General features: G+C 42.2%; 1 protein-coding gene across 5 annotated transcripts in view; it reads right to left on the bottom strand.

The window, feature by feature from the left end:
- The window catches only part of DGKI (diacylglycerol kinase iota), a 261,990-nt gene extending 237,220 nt beyond the window's left edge, over window positions 1–24,770 (bottom strand). For all 5 annotated transcript variants that reach the window (XM_072964373.1, XM_072964375.1, XM_072964374.1 and 2 more), the window contains exons 1-3: window positions 24,675–24,770; window positions 15,902–16,010; window positions 4,427–4,522 (exon numbers count right to left, since the gene is read on the bottom strand). The gene's annotated coding sequence lies outside the window, so the exon portion shown is untranslated. The remainder of the gene's footprint in view (window positions 1–4,426; window positions 4,523–15,901; window positions 16,011–24,674) is intronic.
- Window positions 24,771–25,162: the final 392 nt, after the last annotated feature.

Raw genomic sequence — 25,162 nt, 5'->3', positions numbered from 1 at the left:
GTGAAAACAGGTGTGTGCTGGTACGCGTTCTATGGATGATTAGTGAAGGTGGGCGTTTCTTCAGGAACTAATATGTATTTGGCTCAACATCCTATAGAGTATACCCACTAAACTATGAGGCTGTCACTTATAACTGTCACCTGTCACGCTCAACTTGGTCTGAAGTTTCTGGTACTGGGTACTCAGCCATAAACACTTGTACAATGAATGAATGAAGAAATTTCCATCTAAATAAATATCATGAAACAAGAGCAATCCTAGCTGGGAATTTTATTTCAGTCGTGTCCGTCCCCCCCCCCTCGCCCCGTAATCATGACGGGAAACAGCAATCCTTCTGCTCCAGTTTCATTACTTTCAAATCCCCGTCTCCTCTTCAGACCAGAAAAAGAAACAGTTACTAATTTGGGGACTGTCACTGATTGGGGAACAACTTTAATCCCATTACATATCTACTCACAGACACTCTACAGTATTAAATGTTGTCACTGGAGAATATAAAAGAGGAAGAATTTTAAAGGTTGTCTGGTCCAGCCCTGAAGCTCCAGGGCACATTCTCCTGTAACAGTCTTCATGTTCTGTGTCATCACTGTCTTGCTTGCAATGCCCTCCAATGTCAGCCCCCAAATATCCATCCATGTATGGCAGCAGGAGGTCCTGAATTTGCAGGATGGCTTTGCTTTTCAGTAGACCCTGTAAGCTGGGGTGATGGTTTCCCATTAATGTGCCAGCACCATTAACAGCAGCCACCTTCACCCTCAGATCTGTCTTGGCTTAGACAATATGGTCACCTTGATAAGCACACAGACATTTATAACATGGGCTCCAAGTTTCAGTTCAGAAAGCATGGAGACAGACAGACACACACAACCCCCCTCCACTCCATCCTTATCTCCAGTCTTACCTAACGCATGCCCTTGGGTGCACTCACGCATGTCTCGAGATCGCCTCCTCCCTGCACAAAACTTGTTTCTGACCCTGAATTTGCTCGTCTTCCTTTCCCTGCCTGAAATGTTCTCCTTCCCTCTCTTCTTATGTAAATCTTACCCATCTTTCAATACTGCATTCAAGCCCCACTGCCATGAAGCTGCCTCTGTCTCAACCCACGCTGATTTCTCCCTTCTCTCAACTTCTACCCATGACATTTGCTTTACTAAAATAGGGTAAGGAGTGAATGGCACCTCTTCCATGATGGATTCTGCCCACACTTTGTTTAGAAGCCTGCAGGTAGCACCTGGTTATGGTAATTTGGTCTCAAACCCAACAGGTTGGCTTTCTTCAAAGACGGTTCATTAAAAGAAATGAGAATACATAATCTATTTACACATGCTCTTTTTCCCCCCTTACAAAACTGTGGTTCAATTCTAAGAAACCTGCAAACAGAACATTTAAACTGGAGGCTGTCCTGGAGATCTCCTTGCCTAACCTCTCACCCAAAGCAGAGGCACACCCAACTGCAGCCTGAAACATGGCCGCCCAACTTACTCGTAAACACCTCCTTCAAGCCCGCCTCCCCAGGCACCTCGTTCCCGTGCTGACCGTCCAAGCTCTGACTGTTAAGCTTCTTCCTTATAATACGGTATTTCTCAAAGTTAAGTTTGTGGACCATCTGTACCATAATTATCTGAGGTGCTTGTTAAAAAATTACAGGTTCCCAAGTCCAACTCCAGGCATACTGAATCTGCATCTGGAGCAAGGATAAAAAGAGTCATCTACGTTGTTAACAGGTTTTCCAGGTGATGCTTATCATACCAGAGTGTAGGACCCACTGGTAGAGTCAGTGGATTCTATATTTAGAACTTGGTTCGACCTTCCTAACAGCAGAGAGCAAGACACTCCCCATTTCTTCATAGCAGCTCTTCTAATGCTGCAAGATGTCCGTTCTCTCTCCTTTCCCTCAGCAACACTCTTGCAACCTAAGTTATTTCACTCTTCCTTCTACCACAAAGTACCCTGAACTAACCTCGGCACACTCCCCTGGGCCCTCTCTTTGTCAATGTCCATCTCAGAATGTGATGCCAAAATGACGTAGAGTGAGCTAGATTTCTAATACTTTTACTACATATGGACAATTTTGTGAAGCGTTATCAACTTACACTCCGACCAGCTGACCACAAGGATGACAATTTTGGTCGAAACTATTTGACAGCAAGTGTTATCAATGTGTAAGTCTTTGTTAACAGGCACATGACGTTGACGCCTCTTAGTTATTTTAATTTGGGCCTTTGTTTGTATTTTTCACGTATATATTGGCCAGTGGTAGTTCTTTGATGAATTGTCTGCTCTTGTCCTCTCTTGGGTTTTTTTTTTCCCCTTGTAAATTCATAATGTCCCTGGCTGTGGCAAGTAAGTCCTTTCAATGCAATATCTCATCTAATCTTCAAACAACATTTCTACCACTTTACAAGTATAGAAACAGCCTTCAGGAACTTATAACAAGGAAACAGTTAGGTCTTCAGCTTCCTCACTGATTTATTCCTTCCTTTAATCAATGTTTTTTTTTTTTTGGAATAGACATCTTCATCTTCAAGACACTTTGTACACTGAATTAACAGAGTCAAGAATTTGGGATGAAATTATGAGGAAGGTTCAAAAGAACATTAGAAATTTTCACAGCTCTATTAACTCCTTTCATTTCCCTCAGATTTCTTTTTTTCTGGTTACTTTTTCTGGCCTAAAGGTAATAGTGACCAAGTTATAATCAGTTAGTGGATAGCAATGCTATTTACTGATACAAGGTTTAAGGAGGATATATGTATCTGTATGCATTTTTGGCAAGAGAGTTAACGTGTGGCTGACCCTAAAAAAGCACCAGAAAAGGATCAAAGGGAGTAATTTGGAAATAAGGCAGAACTCCAAAACAAATTACAGTCCATCAGCTGGCAGTAGCATCGGTAGATAATAGTTCAAAAGTACATGCAAGAAGGACTGGCTTTCATTTTTTTCCATTTTATATTATCAAGACCAGTGTTTATGCAATTAACTAAGATCCTAATGTTAATTCATCATTTATAGCCTGTTAGTCCAAACAGCTGAGCTTCTCTTGGTTTTGGTTAACTTCATCAAATTTCATGCAATTATACTTTAATTGAAAATACATATGCATAAAGTTGAAATGATATTTAAATCAACTGAATTTACAACCAGATTCAAAGAAATGCAAACAATGAAGATCTGAGTTGGAAGCAAAATTAACTTAATCCTACCCCATTTTTCTACCTTGAAGGGAGCCCACACCCAAAGGTCAGGAGTTCTCAATGTTACGCACCTAGTGGTAACACTGAGATTCAGATCCAGGTATCCTGATTTTAATTGAAAGTCTATACAGCTGGGCCTTTAACAGACAATTATTCTCAACCTCAAACAGAAATTGGTCTTCCAAAACTCCCATAAAGTTTTCCAAACAAAACCTCTAAACTAGGCGTCAAACAGCTAGCGGGATTTTTAAAGATCTTCGTTCCCCAGCTTTGTGATTTCAGGCAGCCTGATAAAAGTCCCGGGGACTATATTCTTCTATAAACTTTAGCAGAAACTTAATTTCTTCCTTACTTGTTATTAATAGAAATATATTCATTTGCAACTCCTAGGTTCTACATTTTGCCCCAAATCTTTCTTTCACATAATAAACACAACCATAAGAAACAAATATTACGTCAGTTATGATGCCCATTTCCTCCCCCTCTCCCCAAATACATCTTTTCTTTCTTCTTTACTATTTTAAGTTTCCCATGACTCTCTTTTCGGACCCATACTTTTAAACTACACAAAAATTTTCAGTTCACTTTCTCAACACTAAAATTTTAGTTCCTCCCAACTTACTGCCTGGCAACCATGCTCTTTTCACAGAACATAAAGAGGATTTAACATTTAAACAGACTGTTCCAAACAGGGACAAAGCAAATTTTAAAAAGCAAAAAGATACTCTTAACATAGTTGACTGCTGATCATTTATATAGTTTCTAGAATTTTATCATCTGGAGCTTAGTCTGAATTACTTGTTAGCCTACACCCCCCACCAGACAGGTGTTTGTACCCATCCGCAACTTCACCCTCCACCCCGCACACTCCCTTACGAAGAAAGCCCCCTCCCACAGAGACACAGACACCCCTTTCTGAGAGACATCCCCTCAGGCACACTCACCCACCCTGCACCCGCAACACACAAACAGAAAGACACCCTGGGTATCATCCGAAAGGAGCACATTATCCCAAGTTTCAGCCTGCACAGCCAAGAAAAAAACCCGAAACCATTCAAACTGACCCCCTGAAAACCATGCTAACTTGATAAACTCTGTCAGCTCTCACAAGGGACACGCTCTTTCAAACCTCCTTGGAAATCCAGCCGTAGGGACCCCCGCTGCCCTCAGACTCCACCGGGAAGGCTCCCCCCAGCAAGGTCCGCACACAGAGGTCGGAGGCGCACACTCACCGCGAACCGGACCTGGCAGTTCTCCTCGCCCAGGTAGCACAGGTCTCCCGAGACGTTGGTCTCCAGCCACAGGTGCTCCCCGTTCACGGCATTCTCCTGGAAGGACAAGACCCACCTGACTTCAATTTTCTTTTCAGGCATAAAAGGAGCTGGAGGGGGAGGGGGCGGGGGCGATCTCAAATTTAAATTCTGGATGCAAGAAAGTTCGGGAACACAAGGGGTCTAAACGCCTCTCATTTTACCTCTGGAAATTCTGCTAATGTTGGCCCTAGCAAAATTCTAGAAATGGAAAAAGGTGTTTGGAAAAACTGTGAGCAATAACTAAGACGTTAGGTCTCTAGATGCGTTATCCATGGATGTGGTCACCTTTGAAACAGATATTAAACAAATGAGGAAAAATCCCTCGGGTTGTTCAATGTAGGGCCTTAGTTATCCAGGCCCACTGCAGATTCCATGACAATTGAGACCAAAATTCTACTAGAAGTTGTCTTTCCTTAGCAAATTAGCTAAGAAGGATAGTAGTAATAAAGTATTTTAAAGACTGAAAATCTATATCAGTAATGAGTAAATCATATTTCTAAACAAGGGGCTTCTTAAAACTTAGTTTTCAGTCACTGTGTAGTCAAAGCATAGTAAGTTTCTACTAATTCAAACATTTTTTTTTACCAGTTCAATAGGGCCTTTGCCGAATCCTAAATTTTTCAAATTGAGTGATTTCCCTGCTTCTAAAAATCTTCACATACTTGTGGTGGCAAACAGAACAGCTGTAGGTTTGGAACCCTACAAGTTTCAGATATTGATGGATGAGAACAATATATAAATAATTAATTAATTAAAAGCCATTTCTTTGCTAAGGTATCCTAAAAAAGTCACTCTCCACAAACTGAAATATTCTACTGCTGGGAACTTATCCAACTTTAACTTATAGCCATTTATAGAATAAAATCCCTTTTCATTCTTTTATTCTTTAATTAACTCAGTAAACATTTATTCCACACCACTGGTGCCAAGCACTGGGTAAGTGTGATAAATCCATGAAGTAAAATCTACCAGAGAACATGGAAACTAAATAGATAATTCAAGCAGCAAATACTAGGGGAACTTAACAGCAAAAATCCTGTCAACTCTTTCAAAAAGCAAAAGATGAAATGTTACAGTGGGAAAAAGGTAAAAAAAATCCTTCATAACGCCAGTCTAAGCAGTCCAGAAATTAAGCCTTGATAGGTCAAGTAAGGTAGGCAGAAGCAGGCAAGCCCCGGGGGTCAGGGACTTGCAAGCACATTCGTAAGTCCCTGGGCTGGAGGGTTTCAGCCTCGCTAGGACCTTTTTACCCCCTGCACCTGCATAGCCCCTGCACACACTCAGAGGCTTACTGATACACCTTGCCTCCGATCCAGGCACTAGGACAGCTAAATTAACCACCTCACTCATCAGTGGGATCTGATTAGAAAGACCAGCCTTTGTAAGGGAAGGGGGTGGAAAAAGATGGAAGCTTCCTGTCACTGTGGATTGAACATACGGTTCTAAAATCTGACTCCTCACGAAATGACCTGGTGAGTTTTGAAGAATATCTAGGTTCCATCCCATCCCCAGAGAGTCTGCTTTAACTAATCTGAAGCTTTTAGCAAATATTTGCAACTGTAAGAATGGAAATACCAGTTACTGAAAAGTCAGGGAGAAGGTTAGATAAGAGCAGATTTAGGGAGTAAGTCAAGAATTCACTTTCTTATTATTTTATTTTTAATTCTGTTATAGTTAACATACAATATATTAGTTTCAGGTGTACAACATAGTTATCTGATATTTGTATACATTATGAAATGATCACTGCAATGAGAGTTCAGTTTTGTAAATGCAAAATTCTGAGATGCTTATTAGATCTTCAAGTGGAGATGTTCAGCCTGCTGGAGTTGAAAGAAGAGGTTGGTACTATATGAATAATTTGGGAAGCAACCATTAATTGATGGGATCTAAAGCCATGAGAACTGAATGTGGATGTAAAACTCTTGAGTACTGAGCTGTGGGACACTTCAATACTTAAGAGTTTGGAAATGTGGGAAAGATCCAGCAAAGGAGACTGGGACAGAGTGGCCATTGAGGTACAAGGAAAATCAAAGAGTATAGCATTTCCAGGAAGAAAGTCCCTAGAAGAAGGTCTGTGTCAAAAGCTGAGGACTGAGAATTGACCATTGGATTTAGCCATGGGAACATGTGAAGTTACTGATACTCTTGACAAAAGTAGTAACAGTAGAATGAGAAGGAAGAAGTCTGATGGGATTGGGCTCAAGAAATAATATGACTGACTTTAGTTTCAAAATGTATACGAAACCCAATTAATACTCATCACTTCTGCTGTTACCACCTGGTCCTCCATCATCTGTGGCTTGGAACATCCCAAAAGCCCCTTCGCTGGTGTCCCTGCTCCACTTTTGCCTTCCCAAGGTCTGTTCTCCACAGAGAAACCAAAATAATTGTTTTAAAATGTAAATCTGATCAAATCACTAATCTGCTCCAAACTGTTCAATGGCTATCTCTGTACTTGGAAAAGTGCAAAGTTCACCTTATCTAGTCCGTGAGAGCCTGACTTCTTTTCCTGTCTCTCTGCAATCTCATTTCCTGTCCAGTTACCTCGTCTTCTGTCTCTGTCTCAGTCACCAACTTGTAATCACACTGGTCTCCTTGTATTTCTCAAGCACGCTAAGGAAGCCCTCACCTCAGGTCCATTGAATTTGCTGCTCTCTTGACTAAAAATTGCGTGCACTGCGAATTCCTCATTTCATCTAGGCTTCTGTTCAAATGTCCCCACATCAAAGACCGTTCCCTGTATATTCTGTCTGACTTAATGTGGCTCATTTCTATTTACCTTTTGGTCACCAGATCAAGTGTTAACTTCCTCAAAGAAGCCATCACTGACCCCTAAACTAAAGTCAAGTTACTTTGTTAGTTTCTCTTTTAAAATCATGTTTCCTTCCCATTGTTTATCCCAGCTAGCAATTATTCACTCACTGGCATGATTATGCTAGATTCTAAGCTTCCTGCAAACATTAAGTGTCCAGCACTTAACTTAGTACCTGGCAAATAGTAGATGATAAACTTGGGGAACTGAAAAGGTGAAAGACTAAGAATCAAGGAATGAACCACATTTCTGTTAAACACAATTCCAAGAAGTAGAAAGGATAATTATTTTTTATCTGTCCATTAGTTTGGAGTCATAAACTATAAAAAGTAAACATGGATGCCTAAGAGACATGACAGTTTTTTTAAATCACAAAAGCAGCAGAATCTTTAAAAAGAGGCATGCAAGAAAAAAAAAAAGTCGTGCAAGAAAAACACGAAGCATACCTTTTGCTAGACTACATTTTCCCCATGTCTCATCCTTTTCTTGTACATCTGTGCAAGCAAAGACGTAACTTTACCCAGAGAGAGTTCTGGCCTTTGCTCTCAACTTCTATAGAAGGTAGTCTGTCTAAGTGCTTGGACTGTCTTACCTGATAACCTGGTGACCTTGGGCCATGCCAGATATTCTAAAAGAGCAACGACTTAAGGTGGGGCATATATCAGCTCAACCTCCAGAGGGGCAAGGGACTAAGGTCAACCATGCAGGTAATCAAACATATCTACATGACCAAGCCCTAATTAAAACTCTGGACACCAAGGTTCAGATGGCCTCCTTGGTTGGCAATATGCCATATGTAGAGTCACACCATGACTGCTGGGAGAAGTCAGCACTGACCCATCCACTGGGAGAAGATAAATGGAAGCTCCTTGTGTAGAACTCTCCTGGGCTCTACATCATGCACCTCTCCCCTTGGCTGATTTTAATCTGTATCCTTTCACCGTAATAGGCTGTAAATGTGAGTACAACAGCTTTCAGTAAATTCTATGAGTCCGTCTAATGAATTATTGAATATGGGCGTGGTCTTGGGGATTCCAGAACCCGCACGTGAGGGTGGACTTGGGAACTCCTGAATTCTGCATAAAGGTATCCAGCTGGATGGCCTCGCACATGAACAGGTAAACTATTGTGGTTTTCTTCTTACATTCCTGATGAATCCTTCTCTAGCTCAATATTAACAAACATGAGCTTTGGAGTCAGACAGACTTGCTACCTACCAGCTCTATGATCTAGCATCTAACTCCCTAGATTTCAATTTACTCACCATTAAAATTGTAATAATCATCACATTTCCCTCACAAGAGCACAGTGATGTTTAAATGTGAAAATTCATAAAATTCAATGCCTTGCCCCCAATGAGAAATTAATAGGTGTTCCATATAGTTATTATTATTATTGGTGTGGTTACTCTCCAGTTTCCCTTCTTCCCTCATAATCCATGGATGTTGAAATTATCCAAGTTTCTCTCCTGGGTCTTTGTAGCCAAGACTGCTAGTCATTCACCAAAATCATTTTTCAGTTCTTCCTGAACACACAACTAGATCCTATTACCCAGTCTCGTTTGCAGTTAGGTGTGGCCACGTGACCAAGTTCTAACTGATGGGACATGAGCAGGAGTTGGGTGTACTGTTTTCAGATTTGGCCCATTAAAACCTCCCACATGCATTCTTCAGTACTCTTTTCCCATACTGGTTACCTGGGAAGTTGGCCTTTGGGATGATTTTAGGAGCATTCTGATGAAGATGTAAGAGCAACTGTGGGTCTAGGTTGCTGAATGACTGTGTGGGACAGGGCCTACACCTGACCCAAACTGGGACAGTCCTGGTCTGTCACACAAATGAGAAATAAACTTCTCTTGTACTGAGGCTTTACATGTTTGAGTATATTATTTATTGCAGCCTAGTTTACACCAACGAATATGGGCCTCTTCTCTTTGCTCACAGTTTTGTCTGGATTTCCTTTCATTGTCTACTTCTACCCCCAAGTTACTTCCCATACACTGAACAGCATGTCTAATCTCTGAGCCATGGTTTCTTCTGCTCCGACATCTACTTCTGGCATTCTCTCTGATATTTTACACTGCTTTAAAATTAACTCCCTTAAAACATAGCTGTGATTATGCCTCTCTCTTACTCAGGACGCTAAAAAAAAAATCTCTATTGTTTATAAAACAAAATCTAAACTTAATCCCACATACTAGACCTTTCATTAATGGTACCAAGCTGTCTGCATTATTCACCTTCCTACAGCCTCCTCTTTTGTCACTCTTCCCTAAATATAGTCATATTTTCCTTTTCTGTGCCATGCTTTTATTTATTCCATTCTTCCCACTGAGCCACCGCTTTCTCTCTTCTCTACACATATCCTGAAACACCATCTCAAACAGTACACAACTCAAGAGTATCCATCTGGGCCAGACAGAAAAAACAGCTCTCCTACTTCTAAATAAAGAGGACATTTCTTCTGTATTAGTGAGTGTGGAAACAAGTCTCTATGGACAGCTGTAGATGTATGTGGATAGATCTAGCCCCTAAGAGTAGAGATCCACCTGTGTACATAGAGATGTAGACGATTCCTTGCTCTCAAGTTCTCCTTGAAGTCTTAGTAACAGGTAAAAAGATGAAAGTTGTGGAAGGAGAGTGTCGTAGACTGAATGACGCAAACAGACTACACTGATGCCCGAAGCAAATAATCTGCACAAAATGAAGACATCTGCTGGTAAGAATGTTTTGAAAGGATAAGAAAATTATAAATACGTATCGTATGTAAATATCCTGACAAAATCAGAAAGGGAAAAAAAATCTGGACTGTCTCCACCTGAAAAGCTTCAAGATAATAATAGGTAAAATCTGTCTTGCATGGTTTAGATCTGTGCTGGCCAATAAGCATATGGCTATTAAGCACCTGAAATGTGATTAGCCTCAATTGAGATGTACCCTTAGTGTGAAATTCACAGCAGATTCTGAAGAATTATTTAGTGTACAAAAAAGAATGTGAACCCTCTCCACTGATCACTTTTACATTGATTACATGTTGAAACAGTAACACTTGATATATCTGGTTAAACAAAGTATGATGTTAAAATTAATTTTACTTAGTTCTTTTCACTTTTTTATAATGTGGTTACTAAAAATTAGACTGTTTATGGCTTATCTACATTTCTGTTCCACAGGGTTAGTGTAGATAATCCCTTGCCAAGAGGCAAAAGGTTAAACCTAGATGCTTCTCACTGACCTGTGAGGTTGTAGGAGTCTATGATTCCCACCCCCACAGCCAGTGTGATTTAATTTAAAATTCTCACAAGTTTAGAAAATAAATGACTAATGAGGGTGCATGAAGTCATGCTAGTTCTGTCCCACTATTAACATGGCTGACCAGGGCCAGGACCTTCACTAATGTATAGTCAGTTCCTCCAGCCATCTGATAATTTTATTAACCTGACTTAACGCTTTCTGAAGAGGGGAAAGATACTAGACAGGAGTCACTACTGGTGATGACATCCAAACCGGAAGGTAAAAGAGCGGAGGCCTGGAGCTTGTAAGGAAGGCACAGGTCTGCTGGGAACTGCCATCTGAAACAAGACTAAAATGAGAACATGCACATGTGCATACGGGTACACACACACACACACACACACACACATACATATACATATACACATACACATACACACACACACACACAACTGCCTCTTCCTTCAAGGTCTCCAAAGATAAGATGACCTAGTTTCATAACCCAGTTTAAACCAATCCCACATGAAGACTCTGTTACCCTAATCTTGTCCCTGAACCAAACAGTGAGGCCGTGCACCAACTGTGCTATGCTGCACCTGCCTAGGAGAAAGCACTTCTTTTCTCTGCATTATCAGTTAGAGGAAAGGAAAGGTGGTCTGATTTAGGATCTGGCTCTGTTTGTGCCAACGCTCTGCTTTCTACAGACTTCAGGATTGGAGGAAATTTTCCAAGGAGGAAGGAAAAAGTGCATTGAAATCAAGGATGCTAGGTTTGAAACCAATGTGCTCTTTAAGAAAGATCTTGGTGGCTTTTCCACTACTGCTTTGGAGTTGTTTTAGGCTGTGTAATGGGCACAAGCAAATTACAGGACAGTGGGCACAGTGAAGACCCACCTCCTATGTCCTCTGCTATAACATTAAAAACAAGGAAGAAATCTCTAAGCCCAAATTAAGTCTCCATTGCAGGATATCTCTTAAATGCATGTGACATTTAAGAGAAGACACGCATTATTTGTGCAACAGACTCACTTCGAAGTGGGATAATTCACTCTAAGTTGGAAGCTTGGATTCCAGCCCAGGAGATGAGACTGTTTTTCCTTTTTGAGCCTTACTCCCTTCCTTTCTAGCAATTGAGCTTGTTTTCCCCAAAACTGGCTTGGCTGACGTTCATGGCATGGAGTCAAAGGGAGCAGCCCCCGGAGGTTGTCACCATGAAAGGGAAGAGAGGATGCCACCAGGATGAACGAGAAGATGGAAAGCTGTGTCTGCTTTAAGATTTAACACAGTGCGCTGGATTAGGTACGACGTTTAAGAAGAGTTACTTGGTACTCAGTAGCATAAATCCATTTATTCTTCAAACAGGCTTTTGACTTGTGTCTACCAAAGCCTTTCGGGAACTAGAGATTATCTGAGTGCCCATCAACTCTCAGTGCAATGTCCCCTTCTTGCTGATGGAGCAAAAAAGCTGTAATCAGCTAGTCCCTGACCTCTGTTAGACAGCTGCTGGGTCCACGAGGCTCTGTTGTCCACTATGCAGACCAAAACAACAAGCAGAAGACATCGATCCTCTCTTCAAAGTGCCTGAAATCTAACTAGGACCTTGAGTAAGAAAGTCAACCAAAAACCATGAATTTGGCTCTATGACAGAGCTCGATAGGGAGAGGTGTTATGAGGGATCGAAACAAAAAGCAAACAAAATAAACAGACCTAGTTCAATTAAAAAGATGAGCATAGCCTGGCAGAGAGGAGCGGACATCTCTGTAGGAAACAGCGGTGTTCATGCTGGGTGGAGCTGACTGTCCACTGTGGTCAGCAGGAGACCCTGATCTGACTGCCCCCCACCAGTAAGGGTTCTAGCCCTGACACACATGGGGGGAAAGGCCTGTGCACGGCAGCAGGAGCAAAGGTCGGCCAAGGGTCCTCAAGGAAACGAGTGTGCGGGGCAGAGACTCCTAGAAGTCATAACAAACTATTTGAGCAAAAGAGAAGTTTCTGAACTTCGAGGAACAGACAAAAAATAAGAGAGAGAGACTGTGTATCACTGAATAGCGAAATGAGAACATAACGAAGGAACACTTAAAGGAAATTATTCAGTTTATGTACCCAAAGCATAAAAACCGACTCCTGCAATAGTCTCCTCCCGGCCAAAACACACAGGTGCCTACAACCTGGGCTCCCCAGGATCTCAGCACCGCACAAGCCAGCCACTCCTCAAAGCCCTTTGCAAGAGAATGTTTAGGAAGCAACTGTGCGCCTTCTGAAGACTCTGGCACATGCTGGAGTCAGGACAGGGTCCTTTGGGGATGCTACGATAAACAGAAACCTGCGGACAAAGATCCAAATGCCAGGTCCACCCTGATTTGTCTTGCAACTGCAGACGCACCATGAACAGCTCTTGCATCTGTTTTCTCACTGGTGAAATGAGGAGAGAGGAGGTGACACAAGTCAAGGGGCCAGAGCACTGTAGGCCTTTGAGACAACCCTCATCCCCTGGGCCAAGCGGCAAGGGAGTGAAGAGAACGTCAACCCGAGAGTCAAGGGAGTGCAGTGCAAAACAAGGCAATCTCAGTAGCCCTTCTCCACCCCAGTTATGCCAGAAGCATCCTTTAGCTCTCCTGGGGCCCCTACCTCACCAAAGGCAAGACATTGAAGCTCCTCCTTTTTTAATGTTATTTTAAAAAATTGTTGCCACTCTCCTTCTCATTCGGGAGACTCTTGAGAGGCTCCAAGCCAAATCAGTGCTCAATAAATAGTAACAGTGAATAGGTAAAGATTGATCATTTTAATACGTTTAGTCCAGAAGAGTGGGCCAATGGAAGGTATGTGGTCGGGCGGCTTTTCTGTAAGGAAGCAGACAAGGAGGTGGAATAAAAGAAACGGCAGCAGGTCAAGCCCAAGGACTAGTCTTACATTTTAAATCCTGGTTTAGTTTCTTAAACAAGTGGGCCAGCGGAAGTAACATAAGTAAAGTTGGTGGAAAGCCAAAAACTTGGAAGAATGGGCAAGTCACAGCTTTAAAAAAAAAAAAAAGAAAAGGCCTTGAAATGTTTTTAACAATTTGCTTCTTCCTCTCTTCTGAGAAAAATCTTTTACATGATCATAAAGAAGTGTAGGGCTGGTCACTCTTTGGCTTCTGTTTGCTAACAGCAATGACAGGTTTTTTTCAGAGTCACATCTTATAACTTCTTCCACATCAGACCTCTAAATTAGCCCTCAGTTTTCCCTCCACTGGTGAAGTGTTTCCTGTCACCATGATAATTCATCAGGCCACTAAGACAGGGTGGTCACAACCAAAGGGGAGGGGAGCTTGAAGATCAGCTACGCACAGACCCAGCCTTCCTTCCTGTCTGCTATTCCCCCACCATGCACTGCACCTCCCACCACCAGCCCAAAATACCATTCTGATGAAACATTAGAGTGCACACCTCTTTACAGGAATCAGAAAAATAACGCCTTCTAGTCCAGCTTCAGCTCAGGAAGGGAATTTCTTTCTAAAAGCATTTTCCAGTAACTATCTCCAACATCCAACGGGATGGAGCACCCCTCCTCACACTCCATGCTGTTCTCTGTCTCCTCTATTCTAGGCATCCCCACCCTGCATTTTAAGCTGTCCATGTCTTTTCTGCCCACTGCACTTGAAGCTTCTTCAAGGCAGAAACCGTATCTCCTCACCTCAGAATCCCAAGATTCTAGAACAAAGCAGGTACTTGACAAACATTGATGAATTAATGAATTCATAATTACTTTACTTCTGAATAAACCTGCAGGTTGCACAGTTTATACAGAACTTCTACACTCGCTGTCACCTTTGATCCTAGCAACAGTCATGAAGTCCCCCTTAGGGAGGGGTCACAGTTGTCCCCATCTACAGGTGAGGATGTTGAGGCTGAAAGAAGTCAAGAGGCTTGACTGATGCCACACAAGGGGCAGAGAAATGATTTAATGAGCCTTTCTATCTAAATGATCTGAACTCTCTTGCATCTCAAATAGAATCTTGCCTCTCAAATAGGGTCCTGCTACTTTAGATCAGAGGATTTGGAACATCACGAATATTAAACTAACTTTCTTTTTACACACTCTCATCACTGGTCCATGCATATCCTTCTTTCATTTTATTTATCTGTTTGTTTATACATTTAATTCTTTTTAATTATGTAGACACTGGTGTAAATATATTCTACACTCTCTTGCAATTTAAGAGTTTATTAAATAACTTCTGGAACAAAGGGAAACTCCAAGAGAGGAACATTCTTCCTGAACACCAGCCCAATGTGCACAGACGCTACCTGAGTCTCGGCACTCCATCAAGGAAGAAGTTGCACCTCAGTTAAACCCGTCTTTGCCAGGTGCTTCATACACTGCGTACATTGCTATGTGTCCAGAATATAAAATAAGGTTATTAATAAGTGTGTTCTTGGGAAAGAGGGAGATTTTTAGCACGACATCGGTGCTAAAAATAAAATTAAATGAAGTTTAAAAACACCTCTTCTTTCCCCAGCACTGCGTGGTCTTTCTCATGGGAGGAAAAGAACATGGATTACTCCCACTGTTCAACTCAAGTGGGAATGCAAAGCAAAATTCATCATCAAGACCAGACCATCAGAATCTCAGAGCAGCCCTCCCTCTGTCTTCATACTGTGTCTTACATGCCGTCAAAAAGGGACAACACCTTTCAGTTAGAGGTGTCTTCAACCAAGAACTTGACTCACCAAAGATCTCAATAAATGTATCCTAACTGACTTAAGAATTTCAGGCTGCAATCCGCAACTCAAGCGAATCGTTTTTGTAGATGTCTTTTGGTTAAACATTAAAATCAGGTAATATCACCACCCCACTGATACTAGACTCATCTCCCTTTGGGTCAGGGGAGGAAGTTTAGCAAACAGGAGGACATGGAGTGTCTGCAATGTAAAGTGAGGTCATCCTCTCTCGGGGAAAAAGGAAAAGAAAAAAACACCAAAAAAGACAAGGGCATCTTGAGCTAAGGAAATCAAGCTTAGACTTCATGACGTTGCTAAGAGTAAACTCTATTCATCGCCAGCTTGGCAGGAACCCATAAAGCATGTGCACAGAGGTGCTTTTTGTCTCACAGCTGCAAACCCAGGCAAGAAGGTTTCAAATGATTCAGGAAGTTTTTATTTTAGTCTTCAATATGTCTGACTTCAGATAAAGGAGCTATGCTCCTAAGAATCTGGAAATGGAGCTACGGCTTAGATACCTGAAGATGGGGCAAGCAAACAGTATTGAAAATTATTAAGGAAGTCTTGCTGGTGGCTCTAGAAATCCTGAGAATGAGAGAGACACACATGCAACTGAATGATGTTTAAATGACACAGCCGACACCTACACTCCAGTCCAGAGTCGCTCTGGGCTCCTTCGCTGGACCGTTTGCCACAGGAAGGCTGAGGGGATGTGCAGGAGCCAGGTGCTGCAGGCCTGCCCGGGAGATTGCTTTCCTGCAGCAAGAAGAAAAAACACAAAGAAAAACCAACATCAGAAGGTAATCCAGAGCTAAAAACTTCCCGTGGGCTAGAAACGATTCCTGAGTTGGTCTTGCACATGTGAAAACCTTTGTAAAGGTCCTGGAATCTATCTTTAAAGTGCTTGGTGAAGACAGAGGGTGGCAGGTCTCAAAGGGCAGGGAGACTGAGAGGGCCACCTTGGGGCAGTATCGCTTCAGGACTAGAAACTAAAATGCCAGCCCCTATTCAGGGTAGAGGGCAGAATGCAGGTCTCTGTGTTTACACAAACAGACCCAACACTGGGCTGATCACAATTCTTGGACAATTTTAAAGCTGCCAGAAATTAAAAGCAAAAAAAGTAGACTCATGAGATCTTCCACTGAATTCTTCCTTTTCCCAGCAAAGAGCTCGCCAAGCTGGTTACTGCCCCGAGTTCACTCTTGCGTCTCTCAAGAACATCCTCCCTGACCCTTGCAGAGGACTTCTACAGATGGCTTGAGATTCTAAGTGAGAAAAAAATGATTTGTATCTGCCAAGAAATTGCACATACTGAAAGACCAATACCTTACCAAGGTTCATGGTAAGAAAAATCCCAAACACGTTAGTTGGATTTTAGGTTTGTTGAGTGGAACATAATAGAATTCAGGTTAGAAAGGAGGGAATGAATCAGGAGAGGTGGAGAAAGTCACGCCTGATCTTGGTCTGCAAAGATAAGGAGTTGCTTCAGCAAGCAAAAGTGACCACTGCTGAGCAAAGAGAAAGGAGGAGAGGTAAGAGCGGAGTGCAGAGAATGAGGACAGCAAGATGAAGGAAGAAAGCTGGGATCACCCACGGAGAGCTTGTGGTATCATCATGAATAATAGAAGGTCAATTTCTGAACTTCAAAATCAGAAATGTCAGACGACGGTCTCGAGTTTAAATATGACTGCTGACTTGTGGATTAATGAAGTGGCTCCCTGGAAGGGAGAGAAGCTCTCCTCCCAAGGGTGTCCACGTGCGTTCTGGGAATCACCTGAGCTAGAATCGGGGCTGGGGTGGGGGTGGTCTTGTGATGCCGCAGCTCTGAGTCCTGAGTGGGTCTGAGGGTGAGGTCCAGGAATCTGCGCTTACCCACGGTCCCCGGGTGCTTCCTTCTGTCACTAGAGTTTGCACAGTGCTCTATGAGCAGGTAAGAGGGTTTTAATCTTAAATGGAACCAGAGAATATGAAATGGAGAATCTCATGCATATGCCCTTCAGAAAACAAAACTTAAGAACTAAGAGACTAATTTCCAGTAAATGATTCATTTACAGGAGACGGAAATGTATCACTTAGCCAATGAACATCCACCAAGAATCTCTGTCCATCCTCAAGCCAATGAACCTGCGGCTTGGGTTCTGGCTGGACTCTCCCCTCTTTGCTCCCCTTGCCCATAAGAACAGCGTGCTCCAAACCAGCAACAGACTCGCCCTGTAGCTTCCAATGTTTGTGCATTCCACATTGCAATTCCTCTGCCATTCCCAAATAAACTCAATTTCTAATCATTTAAGCTTGCCTCTGTTTACCTCTTTATTGAGGTTGACACAGCAAGTATGTTCGGGCAGGTGGGGGGGCACTAACTCCACCAGGCCCATCACAGGGGAGCCCGAGGGGAAGCATCAGCCACTTCGGTAACGCACTTTACCCCCATTAGCTCTCTGCAGCCTGTCTCACAGGATGTGACATTGCAATAAGAATCTGCCATCTCTGGCTCTGGACCCGCAGACGCACCCAGTCCCCAGGAGAGGCCCAGATCCTCATATGAGGAACAAGGCTACATACAGACAATAAGACAGGAAGAGGAAGACAGTGATGGTCAAATATATGATGAATCCCCTTATAACCAAGCAGAATCCAAAAGCTTTGTTGGATTTTAGAAGGCAGATGATCTCCTTGTACTGTTCACTGATCTCTGCAACAGACATGGAATTTGTAAAGCGGAGTAGGATGAACAGCAGTCCCAAAACCCAAGAAAAGACTGGGTAGAATCCAGAAAAGAATCTAGGATTGTGCAGCCAATAATCAAGGACCAAATATGTCTGAGAGCTCTCACGCGCGCTCTCTCGCTCTCGCTCTCTCTCTCGCTCTCTCTCATATTCCTACACAGGAAGTCCCAGACACAGTGGACAGATCTTTGGTAGTTGGACGTGATCATATGAAGCTTGCTGGCAGCCTACTTTCAGGAGTTCCTACTGGGCAGCAGGCAATGTACTTGCTTTATATAACCCCCCAAAGAGTCATTACAAGTATGCAGGCCTTTAATGACGACAGTCTGATGACACAGTATTCTTTTCTTCCTCACTTTCATCACTGCAAACAATGAAAACATCAATTTTGGCCCCTTCCTCCAAAGTATATTCCATTTCGTTGAGCCACAAGAAAAGAATTCTGTGAGATTCTTAAATGGTGAGCCTTCACCACCCCCCCCCAGGCATTTTTCTTCCACCTGAGTTCAAAGAACTTCTTTAGCGTTTTTCATTAGGACTTTTCTCTGGCTTTGAAGGACCCTGAAATGGTGATTCTGAGTCATAGTTTTTACCACAAGGAAGTCAGATCTCTGTAGGGTCAGAATCTACAGGTTCAACCTTTGATTTCTTAGCAGTCACCACAACCTAAATTTAAGTGTTTCAGCAAAAAAACCCCACTAAACGGTACCTACGCACAAAGCCTTAGAACACCCGAAGAACTCCTAAATCTTAAGTAAATGAGAAAAATATAAATCCTTCATTTTTTTTTCATGAACAGCCACAGAGAGTTGTGATCAGAAAAAAAAAAGAGAAAGCAGAAGATAGGAAATAAAATTCTATTTTCAACAGTAGAAACCACAGGACAAATGCATTTAACTCATCAGAAGTTGGAGACTGACCACCAAAACCCAATTACTCTTCCTAAAGAGGACTGCCAGGAGGAGGGGGGGGGCAAATTGCTCAAATAATCAATTTAGGCTGCAAGGGATGTCTGTCTCTGGAAGTGCACTGTGGCTGTAAAACAGGAGACATACAAACATTTATTCCCAGCTTAGCCCTGCAATGAAACTACAGTCAAATCACACTCTTTCCCAGCCTGTGAATAAAAAAGGATTAAGTAAGGGCTTTCGTTGATTATTTATTCCTCATTGGGGATGCAAATTTAAGGCTGGTTTTCAGTAACATTAATAGAAGAAAATTGCATATCTACTACACAAACAAACATTAATTTGGGGGAAAATAAGTAAGAAACATCAAAGTGGCTGCCAGTGTATGACTGTGAAAGGGCCTCACAAAAGGACATTAGATAAGAAAGAGAATAGGAAAAATGTATAGAGGTACTACGCGGGGTGGTGGGGTGGTGGGAGGTAACTTCTGATTATAGCTCTCCATTCTTCTAAATAACCATGGGAGAAAACTCTCTTTCCCAACAGTTCATATATGTATACACATTTTGTTCCAAAATAAGAAGGCAATTTCATTATTTCTCAGACCTCAAATAAAATCAGTGTAAGTTATTTTTCTATTTGGAGTCATCCTGGTTGTAAAAGATGACATTTGAGAGTCTGGTAGAATCTGATGTGTGTTGGGGGGTTTTATGTTGCAATTTGCTCCAATCAAAAATCAATGGGGTTGCCATTTCTCATTCTTTCCTCCTGCTCAGGATCCTCCTGAGCCCACAGTCAGTAAAGCTGTGAAATGCCAATGATTCTATTAATTTTACAACAACATTTTGTCAGGGATGACTATAATGGCAAAAAAAAAAAAGCACTGAAAAAGAGAAGTGTTGTATTAACTGTGAAATAGATATGAAAAGAAAGCATTTCATAATGCAGTTTCAGGCACATAAAGTCACAGTTAATGTTAATTACCTGCCATGAAAGACCTTTAACATATTTAAAGTACACAAGCCATCATACATTTTAAATAGCCTTCTATTATTTGCTTCACTTCATTCAATAAGACTATAAACTCCTAAAGGACAGGGCTCAATTCATCTCCTAATCTTATTACATTCTAGCCCAGGGCTGGACACAAGCACATACTCAATAAATGCTTTCTGAATTAATGAATGAACTTGACCAAGAAGCTAAGCAAAGCAGCTTGCTGATTAGATCAAGGGTTGAGAAATCTGATTAGGATGATTTGAATTATACCCCAGGCCTTGCGTTTCAGTGATACTCTTTCCTGAGAGGGCCAGAAATCCCTCAAAGCAGCTCTTTACAGATAAAGGCAAATAGAGGCAGAATCCAGCGTTAAGAAGCCTAAAAGACATCAGAACAGCTTTGTGACCAACATGAAAATGGAATCCCATTGCTACATTTGTAAAGGGCATATGATAGTGTTAATATCTTTGTAATGTATTTATTGAAAGAAATGTGCAGCACGTATTCTTCATAAAGAGAATTTTTTTTAATTTATGCAAAGACATATAAGTAAGTGGTTATTTAGCCAGGATACTCTCATCATCCATCTTGCAAATTTCTCTCAATTCAGTCTGGCTCTACCCTTACTCCAGGTTTGTGTGGCTCCTGGAATCAACCCATCCCCATCTTGCCAACTCCCTGTCCAAATGATGCTACCTACCTGTGAGAATAGAACAAGGCGTCTACCTGCTGGGAAGAGACACTCCAGAGATTCAGGAGGTCCCCTTAGCCAGGAGGTCTCCTACGACCAGCAACATATGAGAGATTGCTGGACTCATCTTGTTCTGGAAAACAGAATCAGCTGCCTGAAAAGTTACTCTGTACCTTGGTTTAACTCCCCAAGTGCCGCCAGCAAGATCTTAATTACGGTGCACCTTGGTGTTTTTCTCCCTAGAAAATTGACACTAACTCTGCCTATATTCAAAGCAGCCTTTAGTGCTTCTTGGCTGATCCAGACAAGCTGCCTGCAAAGGGTAATACACCCAGTAAAAACTTGTCTCAAGCCCCGCACGAATTCCAAACATCTCACCAGATTTATGTAGGCAAACAAACCTTGTGTAATTATTTGAGCCTAAATCTTAATTCATTTTACACATGACCATCTTAATGTATACTGAAATTTTCAAGAATGTAATTATTATTGAAACAAAGGTTGTGTTTAGTTTCCTAAGGGTTATAAGTCATTCAGAAAATCACCGTTGGCTTTAATTCTTCAACATATTGCACCTGCACTACTGTACATTTGTAGCCATTACTTTGGTTCTACAACAGTGGTGCCCAATCTGCCTGCGGTGGGGCTTGAAAATCAGTGTATTTAAAGGCCTTCCAGGTATTTCGAACGTGACTCGTGGGCTGAGAATCACTGTTCTAAATAGAAGTGCAGCCATGTGACGACTTCACTGAGTCTGCTAATGTGACTAAGGCCTGGCATTTACATATTGAAACATATTTATTCATTTAACAATGTATTTACTGAATGTCTATTTCATATCAAGCACGGTTCCAGATGTATGGGATACATGAATGAGTAAAACTGCCATCAATTGTGGCTTTTGTGAAGCATCTGGCAAGAAGTGCATTTCACCAGGCACTGTTCCATTTTATGTATCTTATGTATCCCTCACAATGAGGTAGGTACTTTTGTTATCCCCTCATTTATAATTTAAAAAAAGTAGAGCACAGAACAGTTAAGCTACATGTCCAAGATCACACAGATGCGAAAAGTCCAAGTGAGGTTTGAATCCAGGCACCTAACTCCAGATTGTTCATACTTAACCGTAACACAACCCTGCACCTGTATGAAGTGGTTACAGATACACTTAATAGCAACAGAGACATACAGTACCATACTACCATGCTAATTTTGTCATTGCTTTCATTATAAATGTCTGATCTCTACAAGAACATAAGCTTCTAGAAAGAGGCCAATTTGGGAGGCATTCACTCACACAGGTTAAGAACACACCTTACCTTACCCATCACTAGCTATGCAGTCAAGTTGCTTGGCCTCTCTTAGCTTCAGTTTCCTTATATTTAAAATAAGAACAACACTATCCAACTCAGAGTAGCTATAATTTTTTTTAACGTGTGCAGGATGCTTGGCACACGACCAGCACAATGAACAGTCACTACTATAATTATTCTTGTATACACATACTGGCCACCCCCACAGCATCCAGCCAAAGTGAGGTATATGGTAAATCTCTGAATAAACATGTGCTTCTCATTCGATTGCGCTCACATTTTCTAAGTTCCCCGGACACTTCTGTTCATTCAATAAACATTTAACAAGCTTCCACTATACGATGGGCAGTTCAAAGGGGTTATTCAAACAGAAGACCCTTTTTCTTCTAGTCATGGTAAATAATTCTGTGGTTGCCAAAGAAATCATTCTTTTTCCGCAACTTGCCTAACCACCTAATGTAAAATTAAAAAGCACCACACTGTCCCCTCAGACAAGTTTACCAAGATATTTTTTTAAAAATGCAATCCAAATGACATTGGAATTATTTAACGATATTCATGTAAATGAACTCAATACCAAAAAGGTATTTTGTTTGTTTGTTTAATCTGCAAAGCAGACGGGCTGCTAAACGCCCCTGAGAACTTGTGAATTCATCTGTTAGACGGGATATATTTCCCAAGCCTAATTTATCATCAGCACATTCCTAAAGCATCGCTGGCATAGGGTTGATGTGGCATGTGGCAAAAAACCTCATTTTGAAATGAAATGAGATTTCTTAGCTGGGATTCTCTCAAGAGTTAATGACATTCTTCTCCTTAAGGTATCCGTTGAGGGAAAAAGTAATCCTGAGGAATGGAGAAAAAGTAATCATACTGTTTGGGGTTGAATTAAGCTCCCCCCACCAAAACTCATCTGCTGAAGCCCTAATCCCCAGTACGTCAGAATGTCACTTTATTTGTAGATAAGGTCTTTACAGAGGTAATCAAGTTAAAATGAGGTCATTAGGGTGGACCCCTAATTCAGTATGACTGATGTCCTTATGAAAAGGGAAGATATGGACAGACACACACAGAGGAGAATGCCATGTGAAAATAAAGGCAGAGATCAGGGTGATGTGTCTACAAGCCAGGGAAAGCCAAGGACTGCCAGCAAACCACAGCAGCCAGGGGCGGGGCCTGGAGCAGATTCTCCCTACAGCCCTCAACAGCAACCAACCGGCAGGCACCTCATCTCAAACTTCCAGCATCCAGAACCGTGAGATAATGAATTTCTATTGTTTAAGACACTCAGAGCGGGGTACTTTGTGATGGCAAACCCAACAAATACACATACTTCAATAGTAAATACACACCCTTCAAAGTTAGACCCCAAATTGGGATGTAGTATGACATGGTTTGGCTGACTTCAGAATGTCGACTTCACTTTTCCAACTGCCCCCATGAAACTTTGGGTACCTTCCTATCATAATTCTACCCTTCAGAAGCTAATGATACTGAAACAGAAACACAGCCCTATGAAAGACCACTGTTAAAAACAACATTCTCACACAAGTAGATAGTGAGCATCTGACAACGGTTTTTTGTTTTTTTAACTCGTTAATGAGGTATCCAACAGGGGAGACAAATGCAAAATCAAAATATTGTGCAGAGGAGGGTAATAGCTCAGTGGTAGAGCACACGATTAGCATGCACAAGGTCATGGATTCAATCCCCAGTAACTCCATTAAAAAAAAGAAGAAATTGTGTATTACAGATTGATTATTTATAATACTCAGGAAGGAAATGCCTAAAAAGACTGCTAAATGTGATACAAGAGTAGTCAACTTTCCACAGGTTAATAAGACCTCAGCCTCTGTGGCATTAACTCTTCTTTTGGTCTATAAAACCACGACACATCAGATTTTCACAGGTTAACCTCTAACTTTATGGGATATAAACTGCTAGCACCTCTATCAATTGTGGATAATTAATCAAATACACAGAGACAACAAAATTACAGTACCCAGGAGTATCAGGCAAGAGTCGATTACTAAGAAACAAGGTTCTGCCTCGATTGGAGCAGGCTAAAAAGAATATGCTCTTGTAAAATAACGTTTAAAAAAATCAAACAATAATCCCCTTGCCACTGCCGAACATCGGGACAGTTTTCTTCTCACTACTCGTGGTTCAAACTATTAATTAGAATCTGTTGCAAAGCTTTGTGTGTCTGGAATATTCTGGAGAACTTAATAAAACACACGGTCTTCCTCTCCTAACAACTATAATAACATAATCTATCGGACACCTAATGTGCATCCAACATTGTTTGACCACTTTCTCTTCGGCTGGAAACAGGTGTTTTCAAGTTTCCTGGAGACCATGTGGGGGAGCGCCAGCAGAAGGACGGGCAAAGAAAGCATTAGACCTGTGATGCGGCTGTAACAGAAGCCTCCAGTGATCTCACGTGAGGTCCTGCAGAGGGAAGAGCCCTCAGAGCTGTCCCAGCCAGGGGGAGACAAGGCTTGGAACCTCCACATCAACCAGTCCGTGGGCACGGCACCCCCTGAGAGAGCACAGCGTGGCAAGAGAGTCCCTTAAGCCAGAGGCAGTGCCTGGGAGGGCTCAGATGTGGACCATCAGCCGCCAATAATCCTGGAAGATGGAAAAATAAGCACTGTGGTCCTGAGAAGGCACATGGGCAGCAACCCATGGCATCCACTATACACCTGTCAGCCAAGGGGGGCTGAAGGGTATTTGAGGAGATGCGCTGCCCAACCAGAAAAATGTGCGAGGAGCTGTCATACCTCAAAACAGACTGTGCGAGGAGCCAACAAGGAGCGAAACAGCACTTTACAACAATACAAGCGGGTGGCGCGCGTGGCGGGCGGTGACAGCGGCGCTCAGCACCTTCTCTGAGTTCAACAAGATGGCGCGCCCCCGCGTGGCGCACTTGCTTTTAGCTATTCTGCCCGCACATGCGCATCCTTCATTTCTTTGTCCATACTACTTACAGAATGCTGCCAGCGCATGCGTACCTTTACTTTCTTTGTTCATAAGGCTTACATAACTGGTGCATGCGTAGTGTTTACGCTACTGGCGCATGCGTACATTTACCTCTTACCAGGTGTAAGGTATTGTGAAATTTGGCCTGGGCCCCGGGGCCTACCCACTTAAGGCTGCCCACACTCCACCCCCTAGATCGTGGGGACCCTGGCCCATAAAGCAGAACACTGTGTGAAGCAGATCCCAGTTTGAGGGGTGCTCCGTTAAGCTTTACCCCAAGTACAGTGCC

This window comes from Vicugna pacos, chromosome 7, assembly GCF_048564905.1.
Source record: "Vicugna pacos chromosome 7, VicPac4, whole genome shotgun sequence".
Classification (NCBI taxonomy): domain Eukaryota; kingdom Metazoa; phylum Chordata; class Mammalia; order Artiodactyla; family Camelidae; genus Vicugna; species Vicugna pacos.
Note: the sequence above shows the minus strand (reverse complement) of the source record. Positions and strands in the feature narration are given on the sequence as shown.